The sequence below is a fragment of the Budorcas taxicolor genome, chromosome 16, assembly GCF_023091745.1.
Source record: "Budorcas taxicolor isolate Tak-1 chromosome 16, Takin1.1, whole genome shotgun sequence".
Taxonomy (NCBI): Eukaryota; Metazoa; Chordata; class Mammalia; order Artiodactyla; family Bovidae; genus Budorcas; species Budorcas taxicolor.
Window position 1 is genome coordinate 25,370,953 of NC_068925.1, and position 14,655 is coordinate 25,385,607.

Below are 14,655 nucleotides of genomic sequence, written 5' to 3' on the forward strand. Positions count from 1 at the left end.
TTGGGTGATGTTATTAGCAGACAAAAGTTTCTCTAAGTACCCTTACTGTTTGGACAGAACTACTTGTGGCCCAGTAGCACTTTCTTATACACTTATGAAATAAATTTCCTATGTTTTTTAGTAATAAGTGATTTTTCTTTGGTGCAAACTTGGCATTACTCCCTGCTCTACACAATTTGTCTTTCCACTCAGCTCAATGATTTAACCTGGGAACATAGATGTTAGAGTACTTACATGTGTCAAGCATTCTATTTTTTTTTTAATTTAAGTATAGTTGATTTATAATATTGTGTTAATTTCAGGTATACAGCAAAGTGATTCCGTTGTATACATGTATACATATACATACATGTATATATTATTTTTCAGATTCTTTTTCATTTATGTTATTACAAGATATCAAATATAGTTTCTTGCACTACACATTAAGTCCTTGTTGTTTTCTATTTTATATATAGTAGTGTGTGTAGGTTAATTCCAAATGCCTAATGCCTTCCATCTCCTTTCCCCTTTGGTAACTATAAGTTTGTTTTCCATGTTTGCAAATCTCTTTCTGTTTTATAAATAATTTCATCTGTATCATATTTTAGATTCTACATAATATCATGTATCCATATTATGTGATACCACATAAAATTTTTCTTTCTCTGTTTGACCTACTTCTAAACATTGTTCACAATGTGACAGGGTACCTGTGACGTGCTTAGGGTCTATCATGGTGTCATGGCTGATTGCAAACAAAACTGTGTTGAAATGCCTCTGGGTCTTCTGTTCCATAGATTGTATCTTCCTTGGGGGCTGGAAGACAACTTACTGATTGTGACTTCCCCACGTTTTAGCCAAGTATATACTGTATAACCTTAATAATGATCAAGATGCACTGAGTGCTTATTTTGTGTTGGGCATGGCTTTAATTATTTTTGAGATATTAACTCATATAACTTTAAAATATCCAAAGAGATGGTGACTCTGAATGTGAGCCAGACAGGATGGCTCAGAGCCCATTATACTCCATCTCTTACTAATAAAAACTTTCAAATAAATGTTAGTTGAATTGAACAAAATTGAAATGGCTCCTTGACATCATGTTCTCTATGTTGGAGGCACTCAGTAAATATTTGTTGAGTGCAGTCCAGCTCCTACTCAATTACTCAGGATAAACCAGGGAAGAATCTCTGGAGAAACTGTGCTTTGAGCAAGGCTCTGAAGAAGACAGCTGCTCATGGGCACACTAGAGCCATTTCCCCTGGGGTCACCTGCTCAGGTTTAGCCCAGGTCCTGACTCAGCAGATGGTATCTGTGCGGCAGGCTAAGGGGAGTGAGTGGCGACTTTAGCCTCATGCCTACTGGAAGAGGATCTCTTTGGCAAATCTAAATTCTTTGCTGGCAGACTGAGCAGAAGGCTGGAATAACTAGATGCTTCTCCCTGGTGCTTAGGGTTGGGATTTTACTCTCTTCTTTTCTCCCCATGCCTGAAAGCTGGGAGAGAGCTGTGGTTGGGGGAGGGGACTAGAGCGGTTCTCTCTTAGGGCACTCCACTCATCAACAAGGAAGGTGGCAGGCCTGTGTGTTCAAGATAGAGCAATGCGAGGGCGCAACTAAGAATGGGGAAGCTGGTAGTTCATCATACATATAATTACATTTATGAAATTATGTATATAGATGCTGTCTTTTAGGAGTTTACAACATGTGGTATATGATGATATGAGGAGGATGTGTATTTAAAAAAATGCCAACACCTGCAGGAAATATATACAGATACATAGCTGGCGCTAGTGGTAAAGAATCCACCTGCCAGTGCAGGAGACGTAAGAGACATGGGTTCAGTTCCTGGGTCAGGAAGATTCCCCTGGAGAAGGAAATGGGAACCCACTACAGTATTCTTGCCTGGAGAATCCCATGGACAGAGGAGCCTGGTGGGCTATAGTCCATGGAGTTGCAGAGTCGGACATGACTGAGCACATACACACATGGGAGATGTATATATGTGTGTGTGTGTATGTGTATATATATTTATGTGCATGTATATGTATATATGGTTGAGGAGGAGGATTTGTGAGAAGAGGAGGTGAAGGTCCACAGTTGAAGAAACTTTGAGCTGGAGAAGACCTATGGTCTCTATGACAATAGGATTTATTTCTGCCTACTCCTCTTGCCCATGCCTGACTTGTAGAGGTAGTCTTGTTAAATCTCATTTTTGTCCTTGGAGGGTGGGAGTTTACCAGCACAAGCTTACAGCCTGCCCCTTCCATGGTGTGAGCGTGGGCATGAGTAAGCCCCCAAGGTATCCTCTCATTCCCTCTCCATTTATCATGACCTCCTTACCCACAAACAGCTGTGATATGCTTTCTGTTTTATATGTTGCTGAAATGATTTAAAGGCGCCGAAATATGTGACTGGATTTAGCTGTGGGCAATACTATCTGAGCTCGTAAGTGATTGTGCTAATAGCATTTGAGTGGATGGAGCTGTTTTCCCAGGACCTGTAGGACGTTTCTATTTCCAGCGCTCAGCCCAGTGCCCCTGCTCATGGGGACTGCATGAGCTCAGGTGATTCCAGGTGCGACCAGCAGCCCTACTTGTGGCCTTCCCTGCAGGGTAGTTGTTTCCCTGCCATGTGACCACAGCCTCTCACTGTCTAGAGCTGATAACAGGACCATAAATCTCCCTTCAGTCTGCAACTTGACGCCCAAAACCTCAGCCCAGACTTGATGTGGAAAAACCAGATAAGACATCTTGATGGGCTGTTTTCAAGCTGTCCCAGGAGGTACAGGGGAATCTTGGTAGCTTACAGGCAGGGATGGCATTCCTCCAGGCACTGTCTACCCTGCCAAGCAAATTCCCATGAGAGAGATGAATGGCGTTACCTACTGATAGCATCTACCTGGTGGTTCTGCATTGGCTTTCTGAACTTGTCAGCAGTTCTGACGATGCTGCTCCTTGAAATAACAGAATAGGATTTGGCAGAATCGGAGGAGAACATGTTTGGGATTGTGCTGGCCCTGAAGAGAGCAGAGGCATTAATGGGCTACTACCTACGAGATGGAGTCCAAATGTCTTGAATGATTTAGTTTTCAAGACTCCCCACAATCTGGTCCTTTCCTTCCACATTCAGAGGAATAATTTCTGGCAGTGAGTACATGGGTGCTCAGCCGTGTCCTACTCTTTGTGGCCCTATGGGACTGTAGCCCACCAGGCTCCTCTGTCCATGGGATTCTCCAGGCAAGAATATACTGGAGTGGGTTACCATTTCCTCTTTCAGGGGATCTTCCTGACCCAGGAATTAAACCCACCTCCTGCTTTGGCAGGCAGATTCTTTACCACTGAGTCACCTGGAAAGCTCTGGTAGTGAGAGTTCTCTATAAATAATGTTTGCTGCCTCTGATGACTGAGTGGTTCAGGTAGAGGTTAGTTGGTCACTTTTCAGGATATCATTAGGAATTAATGAATAAGAAGGGGTTGTTGCAGTTGGCAACTTGTTTTTTTCTCTTCTACTAATGAGTTTATTTTTTGGTTAAAAAATTTTAGTTTGTATTGGAGCATAGTTGATTACAGTGTTGTGATAGTTTCAGGTGTACAATAGGTGATTCATTTACACAGATACATGTATCTATTCTTTTTTCAAATTCTTTTTCCTTTTAGGTTATTACAGAATATTGAGCAGAGTTCTCTGAGCTATACAGTAGCCCCTGTTGGTTATTTATATATATATTTATATATCTATTAAATATGTTTGTTGGCTATTTTATATATAGAAATGTGTACATGTCAATCCCAAATTCCCGATCTATCCCTCCCCCTCACTCTTTCCCCCTGGTAACCATAGCACTTGACAACTTGTAAGAAGTATTTCCATAATGAGATTTTATGGCTTAATCTTATAGCTGTATAAGTTTTTAGGTGTAAGTAAGTGTCTCTCTACTGGAGTACAGTAAATAAATTAAGTCTTAATGCGTAATGCAAGCTTTGTATGTAACAACTTAACATCTTTCCTATGTGTCTAGAATGGTACTAGTTATGTATTATCCTTGAGAGAGAAAACAAGAGCCATTCAAAACCTTTTCTGTGTTCTGTGTTTTAGAGGAGGAATCCTGGTTGAGAATGTCGTGACTTTAAGGGAAAAGGCAAAGTTTAATCTAAATGAAGGAATTGTTACCAAAGATAGAATTGCTTACAGAAGCCCAGGTACATGGGATGGCTGGAGAGAAAGGGAGAGGGTAAAACTATTTTTAGGCTGTAGATTGTCTCATTCACTAAAACACAAACACATGTATGCATAGTTGTATAGCATGGTAGCATTTGGTGATCTTGTTCATTGACCATATCCAGCCAATAAGATGGCCTCCCTGTGAGCTTGATAACTGATGAAGTTGGTAATATAAAGATGTCCAGGCAAAGTTCGGTAAACTGACTCCGGGTCATGCCATCTTCTCGTGTTAATACTACTTATTCCCCACTAGTGGTCCAGCCCATCATGACAGATGGTACAATGACCTTCAGAGAGGGAAGCCTATGGTGGGCCTCCCAGAAGGGCTACACCTTGAAGTCATTTTGATGTCTTCATCTCAATTAGGTTAAGCCCACAAAAAACAGTGTCAAAGGGGAGCACAGCCAGAATGTGCTGGGAGATCATGATAAACACTCCTGATGCTTTGCAGCTGGCCCATCATCTGTGCATTTCACAATAAAATTTTATGATACATCCAGACACCCAGCTGCTTGTGTTCATGGGGACAGCATTTCCTCTGCTACACCATTCAGATCTGCCCCGCCTGGGACTCATTTCCCTTTTCCTCCAACTTCTTTCAAATGACAATGAAACTCCATTATCACACAGCTCCTGGGACAGCATTTGAGGAATGTCAGATCCAGAAAAATGTTCTTTAAAGGCAACTTTGTTTTATTGGACATGGAGAAACGATTCCATGGTGCCTAGTAAGCCATAGGGCTATTTGGAGCTCTGGGAAGTATTTTAGAAAAGGGCCATGCATCCCTGTGTTAATTACAAAACCCTAACCCACTTCAAGTGGGCAGGGCCCCCTAATTTCTGGTGTAGTATAGCATCGTGCTTAAGAGAGTGAGAAAAATGGTCCAGATGAACCTATTAACAGGGCAGGAATAGAGACGCAGACAGAATGGACATGTGGACCCAGAGGGGAAAGGGGAGGGTGGGATGAATTGGGAGAGTATGATTTACAGGTAGTCACTACCATGTGTAAAATAGATAGCTAGTGGAAGCCTGCTGTGTAGCAAGGTAGCTCAGCTAGGTGCTTGCTGATGACCTAGTGGAGGGTGGGAGGGAGGCTCTTGAGGGAGGTGTTTTATATATATATACACATATATGTACACACACACACACACATGGTTGATTCACATTGTTGTACAGCAGAAACTAACACAACACTGTAAAGTAATTATATGCCAATAAAAAAAAAAGAAAGTGGGCTTGGATATAAGACAGACCTGTCTTTCCATCTCAGCTCACTACTTATTCTGAACCTGGTTTCCTCACTTGTAGAATGAAAATACCTATATACTCCTGCACGGTTATGATAATGGACTGAGAAGCTGCATGCAAAGTACTTAGCACTGTGACTGGCACACATGAATACTTGGTAGAGTGTGGCTGCTGTCATTATGTATCGGGTGATTAGGCTGCTTTCTAGGAATTACATCCTATAGGTTATCTGGTTCAACTTTCCACCTGATACATAGCCTCCCTTCCCAGCAAAGAATTCTCCAAGTGAAAGATTTGTATTTTTACATGGAGAGCATTCACAATGACTTTAATAAAGCCATGCCTTTTTGCCCACAGACAGGGACAATCCTGTCCCAGATCATTGCACCAGTTCTAAGGGTTGCTGTTTTCTGGTAGTTTCATCTAAAGCCTTCCTTCCCTTGCAGAGGTTGAACCACTAGAGCTTTTCTTTCCCTCTCTTTAAATTTAATTTTTAATTTTGCAAGGTATTTGCATGCACATTTTCTCTTTGCAAAAATTAAAATATTACACACAAGACTACAATTTCTCTTGACCAATACCTCAGTTCTCTCATTCCGCTCTCTTCTTCTTTGCCCTCAACTCCAAGATCACCACTGTGGTTATATAATAGTCCTTCACCAATGGCAAAAAAGAAATTCTTGAAACCCCAATGGTGTGAAAACTGAGGAATTTAAAATCTTATATAAAAAATAGTGTTGAGAGAGATTCCAAAAGAACCTAAAAAAACCTTTCCTGTGTCTATTAGCTATGTGCATGCGTGCTCAGTTGTGTCTGACTCCTTGTGACCCCAGGGACTATAGCCGCCAGGCTCTTCTGTCCTTGGGATTCTCCAGGCAAGGATACTGGAGTGGGTTACCATTTCCTTCTTCAAGGGATCTTCCTGACTCAGGGATAGAACCTGCATCTCTTATGTCTCTTGCATTGGCAGGTGGGTATACTCCTATATAAAAAAATAGAAAGAAAAGAACTATTCCTAAATACTTTCATATTTAACAAAACACAAAACAGCCGAGTAAATACACAGTTTAATTTTTTAATCTTTCAAAATATGCTTTAGTACAACAAAATTAAATATTTACCATCCCTTTCTCACTAGACCACGGTTTCTCAGCCTCTCCAATATAAGTGTTTGGGGCCAGAGAATTCTGACTTGTATGGAGTTGTCCTGTGCAATGGAGGGTGTTTAGCAACATCCCTGGCCTCTGCCCACTAGATGCCAATAATGCTCATCACAGTCGTGACAACCAAAATGTCTCCAGACGTCTCCAAATGTCCCCAAGGCAGAAGTTGCCCCTGATTGAGACCCACTGTGCCAGATCCTTTTCTCGATAATTCTTTCCCAGTATTTCAGTGAGTTGCTATAGGTTCATTTTGCTTTGTCTTGGATAATTCACACAGCAAGAGGCACTTATTCTGCATCAAGTCCTTCGCCCCAAAGCCCCATGTCTTTCTGATTTTATGGTTTCATGTTTTACTGCCAGCCTCTTTGCACTAGAAGGAGCCTAGTAACCCTGGAGCTTGAGACAGAAAGCTTTCCTACTAATCCTTGGCTCAGATGGTGAAGAATCTGCCTGTGATGCTGGAGACCTGAGTTCAATCCCTGGGTTGGGAAGATCTCCCAGAGAAGGAAATGACAACCCACTCCAGTATTCTTGCCTGATGAATCCCCATGGACAGGGGAGCCTGGGGGACTACAGTCCGTGGGGTTGCAAAGAGTTGGACACAGCTGAATGACTAAGCACTTACTGAGATAGTCTGTTCTCTGCTGAGATGTCTTTAAGCCCCTTCCATCTCACACACACACACATACAACACCCACAGGCTCAGGTTTATAAAGACTTTTCCCTGCACAGAGTAACTTCATGGCAAAGGCTCCTCCTAAGCCTGCATTTGCATCTGTCATGATTGCTCTTTTCTGTCCCCCAAATCAACTCTCCTGAATTCTATTTATTCCCAGTTCAAGTGACTCACAATTCTGAGCTTTTTACAATTTTGGTAAGACCTGCAAAAACCAACCTAGGCACATTATTGAATAGAACATCGGGGAAAAAAAACTAGTGTGAGTGGAGAGTTGACCCCATATTCTACATTGAATCCAAATTTATAGCTGCCAAAGGGCCTGACTGTCCACACTGTCCCCATGGACTCAGGGACTTTCCTGGGCAGCGTTCTCCTTTGGCTGCCCTGTGCGGTGCAGGGTCACTTCGGGTATTGGCAGGAGAATCCCTGGGACACCCGTTCTGACCTAGGAAGTGTTATAGCTCTTTCAGCAGAACTTTTATCTCTAGCAATGGTGTAATAAATTTCACCATTTCCTATACCATGTAATGGTATAGGAAATTTCCCTTCAGTGTCCACTCTGGGGCACTGCTGGATATTACCGCAGCCAGAAATGCCCTTTGGGTCTTTTCATGTCCCCAAGAGCCCTGAGAGCCCCCAAACTACCTTTGCAACATCTTCTCTAGACTCTGATATAGTGTCACTGACTATCTTGCTGGGAGAAGGATTGAATCTCCTCCTAACCTAGCTGCCTTCCTCTCCAAGGCTCAGTGGCCCCCATTGAGACTTACAAGGAATCAACCCCAATAAATTCTCAGAAACACTGAATAGAAATATTCAAATTACTCAGGCTCTCAGGCACAGGAAACACTGCCCTCCTGCATCCCAGGAGAAAAACCTCTCTTATTCACAGAACCCAGATGGTTGCACTGCATCAACTTCACACCACCATGCCCTTTCCTCCCCATCAGACAATAAGTTCTATGAGAGCTGCAGTGTCTGTTATTCACCTTTGATTTCCCAGTACAGATGCCAGTGCCTGGAACAGAATAAGTTCTCGGTAAGTACTTAATGAGTAGAATATAGTCTCAAGAGTATCTGAATTTTACAGTTCCTGAGTTGCTGCCTGGAGAACCAGGCAGAGGAAAATGAGAGCTCTGAATACTTACTCCAGACAGAAGACTTAACCTAACTGGTTTCCCATCCTGGATAAAGCTGACAGATGTTTCTGTAATTCTGCATTTATTTTCCAGTCCTATTTTTGTTTTGGCCAACCACAGATCAATGAAAGGCAAGAAGACTGGCTTCCCTCCACACTTTTCTTCAAGATATCTCAGAGCTCCAAGGCAACCTTGGAGCCCAGAGTAGTCCCAACTTTCCATGGTATTTCAGGTCGCATGTTCACCCCACCTTTACCTGCCAAGTCACCAAAATTTAATTGCAAAGTGTGAAGGTGCTGTGGGCTGAGATAGGCTGGAACTGAGGAACGGTTTTGTTTACTGTATCCTTATCCTTGTCACAGTCAGCCAAAAACACCTTCAGTTGTCAACTAGTACACTGACAATAGGCAGTAGGTTGAAAGATTTCAAGGGACTTTCCTAAGATTGAGTGAAAGGGTTAGTCACTTAGTTGTGTCCAACTCTTTGTGACTCCATGGACTGTTGCCCACCAGGCTCCTCTGTCCATAGAGTTCTCCAGGCAAGAATACTGGAGTGGGTTGCCATTCCCTTCTCCAGGGAATCTTCCTGACCCAGGTAGCAAACCTGGGTCTCCCACATTGCAGGGAGATTCTTTACCATCTGAGCCATCAGGGAAACCCATGACTGAGTTCACACTGGCTATAATTTCAACATGGCTCAACTCAAGAACTCCTTTTCAATCTCTGTTTCCTTTCAAATGTGGACAACAGAAATATTTGGGCATTCTAATACTGTCAATGGAAGTAAAATTGTAGAGCAACTTTGGAAAAGAATTAGGTAGTGTCCATTAGAATTTTAAGTGATCTTACTCTGTAACTTAGTATTCTGCTTCTCCCTTGGAAAACACATGTATGACTAAGGTAATAGTAAAGGAATAAAACATGTACAAGGGATGTTCACTGCAGTGTTGTTTACAGTGTTGAAAAATGGGCAACAAACAAAACACCCATCAACAGGGAAGGACAGAATAAGCTAACATATTGTTGTTGTTTAGTTGCTAAGTCTTTTCTGACTCTTTGAGACTCCATGGACGGTAGCCCACCAGGATCCTCTGTCCATTGGATTTTTCCAGGCAAGAATACTAGAGTGGGTTGCCATTTCCTTCTCCAGGGGATCTTCCTGACCCAGGGATTGAATCTGCATCTCCTTCGTTGCAGGCGGATTTTAATGACTGTAATTAGAGAGTTAGGATTCCAAAGAAAACAAGGTTTTGTCCTTGTTGTTTAGTCGCGAAGCCGTGTTCGGCTCTTTGTGATCCCATGGACTATAGCCCTCCAGGCTCCTCTGTTCATGGGATTTTTCCAGGCAAGAATACTGGAGTGGGCTGCCGTTTCCTTCTTATATATATCCTACCAGTAAATACTAAATATCTGTTGTATATAGCAGTTGAAGTGCAGTTAGCCTGTTTGTATTAGCATGGGTAGGTCTCTAAGACATATATATTTTTAATGCAAATGTAAATAATATAGCAGAAGTCCACTTGCTGAAAACACACACACACACAAAACTTAAATTTTCTTTATAAATGCAGTAACATTAGGTATGTAAATCGATTAAAAAATGTACAGAATAAGTTCCTCTTGTTGTGTGATTTATCCAGGAAAAAGCAAAATGCATCTATATGCAACTCATTGAGATACTGAAAAAGAATTATCAAGAAAAGAATCTGGAACAGCAGTTCTCAACCAGGGGCAATTTCTGCCTTGGGGATATTTGGGAATCTCTGGGAACGTCTGGAGACATTTGTTGTCATGACTGAAACAAGTATTACTGGCATCTTGTGGGTAGAGGCCAAGGATGTTGCTAAACAACCTACATGGCACAGGACAACTCTATGCATGTAAGATTTCTCTGGCCCCAAACGCTAAAACTGGTATTGAGAAACCATGGTCTAGCGAGAAAGGGATGGCAAATATTTAATTTTGCTGTTCAGTTCAGTCAGTTCAGTTGCTCAGTCGTGTCCGACTCTTTGTGACCCCATTGACTGCAGCATGCCATGCTTCCCTGTCCATCACCCTGAGCTTGCTCAAACTCATGTACGTTGAGTCGATGATGCCATCCAACCATCTCATCCTCTGTCGTCCCCTTCTCCTCCTGTCTTTAATCTTCCCCAGCATCAGGGTCTTTTTCAATAAGTCAGTTCTTTGCATCTGGTTTCCAAAGTATTGGAGCTTCAACTTCAGCATTAGTCCTTCCAATGAATGAATATTCAGGACTGATTTCCTTTAGGATTGACTGGTTTGATCTCCTTGCAGTCCAAGGGACTCTCAAGAGTCTTCTCCAACACCATAGTTCAAAAGCATCAATTCTTCCGCGCTCAGCTTTCTTTATGGTCCAACTCTCACATCCATACATGACTACTGGAAAAAACATAGTTTTGACTAAATGGACGCTTGTTGGCAAAGTAATGTCTCTGCTTTTTAATATGTTGCCTAGGTTAGTCATAGCTTTTCTTCCAAGGAACAAGCATCTTTTAATTTCATGGCTTCAGTCACCATCTCCAGTGATTTTGGAGTCCAGGAAAATAAAGTCTGTCAGTGTTTCCATTGTTTTCCCATCTATTTGCCATGAAGTGATGGGACTGGATGCCTTGATGTTAGTTTTCTGAATGTTGAGTTTTAAGCCAGCTTTTTCGCTCTCCTCTTTCACTTTAATTAAGAGGCTTTTCAGTTCTTTGTTTTCTGCCATAAGAGTGGTGTCATCTGTGTATCTTAAGTTATTGATATTTCTCCCCGCAGTCTTGATTCCAGCTTGTGCTTCATCCATCCTGGCATTTCGTATGATGTAATCTGCATAGAAGTTAAATAGACAGGGTGACAATATACAGCCTTGGCACACTGCTTTCCCAATTTGGAACCAGTACATTGTTCCTTGTCTGGTTCTAACTGTTTCTTTTTTATCTGTATATAGATTTCTCAGGTGGCAGGTAAGGTGGTCTGGTATTCCCATCTCTTGAAGAATTTTCCAGTTTGTTGTGATCCACATAGTCAAAGGCTTGGGGTAGTCAATAAAAAAGAAATAGATGTTTTTCTGGAACTCTCTTGCTTTTTCAATGATCCAGTGGATGTTGGCAATTTGATCTCTGGTTCCTCTGCCTTTTCTAAATCCAATTTGAACACCTGGAAGTTCTCAGTTCTTGTACTGTTGAAGCCTGGCTTGGCAAATTTTGAGCGTTACTTTGCTAGCATGTGAGATGAGTGCAATTGTGTGGTAGTTTGAACATTCTTTGGCATTGCTTTTTTTGGGGGGTTGGACTGAAAACTGACTTTTTCCAGTCCTGTGGCCACTGCTAAGTTTTCCAAATTTGCTGACATATTGAATGCAGCCTTTTAACAACATCATCTTTCAGGATCTGAAATAGCCCAACTAGAATTCCATCACCTCTGCTAGCTTTGTTCGTAGTGATGCTTCCTAAGGCCCACTTGAGTTTACATTCCAGAATGTCTGGCTCTAGGTGAGTGATCACACCTTCATGATTATCTGGGTCGTGAAGATCTTTTTTGTACAGTTCTTCTGTGTATTCTTGCCACCTCTTCTTAATATCTTCTGCTTCTGTTAGGGCCATACTATTTCTGTCCTTTATTGTGCCCATCTTTGCATGAAACATTCCCTTGGTATCTCTAATTTTCTTGAAGAGATCTCTAGACTTTCCCATTCTATCGTTTTCTTCCATTTCTTTGCATTGATCACTGAGGATGGCTTTCTTATCTCTCCTAGCTCTGCATTCAAATGAGCATATCTTTCCTTTTCTCTTTTGCCTTTAGATTCTCTTCTTTTCTCATCTATTTGTAAGGCCTTGTCAGACAACCAATTTGCCCTTTGGCATTTATTTTTTTGGGGATTGTCTTGATCACCCCTTCTGTACAATGTCACAAACCTCCATCCATAGTCCTTCAGGCCCTCTGTCTATCAGATCTAATCCCTTGAATCTATTACTTCCACTGTGTAATCATAAGGGATTTGATTTAGGTCATACCCGAATGGTCTAATTTTGCTGTAATAATTATTATTTTGAAATATTAAGAAATTAAAAATAATTTACTTATTTTGCTGTTTTTGTGTTTTGTTAAATATGAAAATATTTAGGAAAATTTGATTCTTTTCTTTTTTTAATATAGAAGTATAGTTGGTTTGGGCTTCCCAGGGGGCTCAGGGGTAAAGAATCCACCTGCCAAAGCCAGTGGAGATGCAGGAGATGCAGCTTTAATCCCTGGGTCATGCAGACCCTCTGGAGGAGGAAATGGCAACCCACTCCAGCACTTTCACCTGGGAAATCTCATGGACAGAGGAGCCTGGAGGTTTACCCTCTGTAGGGTTGCAAAGAATAGGACGCAACTGAGCAAGCAAGCAAATAGTCGATTTATATACGAAAGGACTTTTTAGAGGCTCTTTTGGAATCTCTGTCTCTCAACACTATTTTTTAAAATAAGATTTTAAATTCTTCAATTTTCATACCATAGGGGTTTCAATAATTTATTTTTTGGAATTAGTTAAGGACTATTGTATAGCAATTATTCATTAAAAAATAAAAGATGTTCTGTTTGAAATATTGTGCTCAGAATTTTGAAGATAGCGTCCACACATTGGAGTATCCAGTGAACACATTTTACTGGAAATTCAGGGTATCATTATTATGTTTACAGAAAATAATTAGATTTGTCTTGTGGCATGGGCATTACTATCTGAAACAAAGTATGTATAGGTATTAAGACCCTGAAAAAACACTTTTTGTAGGTCATTTCCCGCCCCTCCCCATAATTTATTATAAAAAATTTCCAAACATAAGTTGAAAGAGTCTTACAATAAACACCACAAAGATTATACAGTTAATTTGTGCTGTATTTGTTTATCATATGTCAATCCACCTCTCTCTGTCTCCATTCATCCAGAACTCCACCTTAGTTTTTTAAAACTTTTTACTTTGTACTGGGGTATAGCCAATTAACAAACGATGTTGTGATAGTCTCAGGTGAACGACGAAGGGACTCAGCCATTTGTATACATGTATCCATTCTCCGCCACACTCCCCTCCCATCCAGGCTGCTGCATAGCATGGAGCAGAATCCCATGTGCTATACAGTAGTTCTTTGTCGGTTACCCATTTTGAATACAGCAGTGTGTACCTGCCCATTCCAAACTCCCTAACTATTCCTTCCCCTCAGCAACCGTAAGTTTGTTCTCTGTGAGTCTCTTTCTGTTTCATAAGTTCATTTGTATCATTTCTTTTCAGATTCCACATATAAGGAATGCTGTATACTTCTCCTCTGCCTGACTGACTTCACTCAGTATGACAGTCTCTTGTGTCTGAGTATCTCCTGTGGAGGTATGGGTCAGCAGTGGTCTGCCACAGGGGCAGGGGCTCTGGGTGCTGCAGACCCAGGTATGGCATAAGCCCTCTTGAAGGAGGTATCCATTAACCCCACCATAGAGCGACCAGAACTTACATAGGACTGGGAAACAAACTTGGTGGGCACCAGGACCCAGGAGAAAGGAGCAGTGATCCCACAAGAGACTGACCCAGACTTGCCCATAAGTGTCCAGGAGTCTCCGGCAGAGGTGTGGGCTGGCGGTGGCCTGCTCCAGGGCCGGGGGCACTGAGTGTAGCAGTACATGCATGGGATCTTTTGAAGGAGGTCACTGTTATCCTCATTACCTCCACCCATAATTTAAAGTGAAGTCACTCAGTCATGTCCAACTTTTTGCAACAGCCTGCCAGGCTCTTCTTCCATGGGATTCTCCAGGCAAGAGTACTGGAGTGGGTTGCCATTTCCTTCTCCAGGGGATCTCCTGACCCAGGGATTGAACCTGGGTCTCCTGCATTCCAGGCAGATGCTTTAACCTCTGAGCCACCAGGGAAGCCCAACCATAGTTTCAGTTCAGTTAAGTTCAGTTCAATTGCTCAGTCGTGTCCGATTCTTTGTGACCTCATGAATCGCAGCATGCCAGGCCTCCCTGTCTATCACCATCTCCCGGAGTTCACTCAGACTCACGTCCATCGGAGTCAGTGATGCCATCCAGCCATCTCATCCTCTGTCATCCCCTTCTCCTCCTGCCCCCAATCCCTCCAAGCATCAGAGTCTTTTCCAATGAGTCAACTCTTTGCATCAGGCAGTCAAAGTATTGGAGTTTCAGCTTCAGCATCATTCCCTCCAAAGAAATCCCAGGGCTGATCTCCTTC

The 14,655-nt window shown here is 42.0% G+C and overlaps 1 non-coding gene across 1 annotated transcript; it reads right to left on the reverse strand.

Moving 5' to 3' along the window:
- Positions 1-14,259: 14,259 nt before the first annotated feature.
- Positions 14,260-14,333, reverse strand: TRNAS-GGA (transfer RNA serine (anticodon GGA)). Its single transcript has one exon. It is a non-coding gene; the product is annotated as a tRNA-Ser (tRNA).
- Positions 14,334-14,655: the final 322 nt, after the last annotated feature.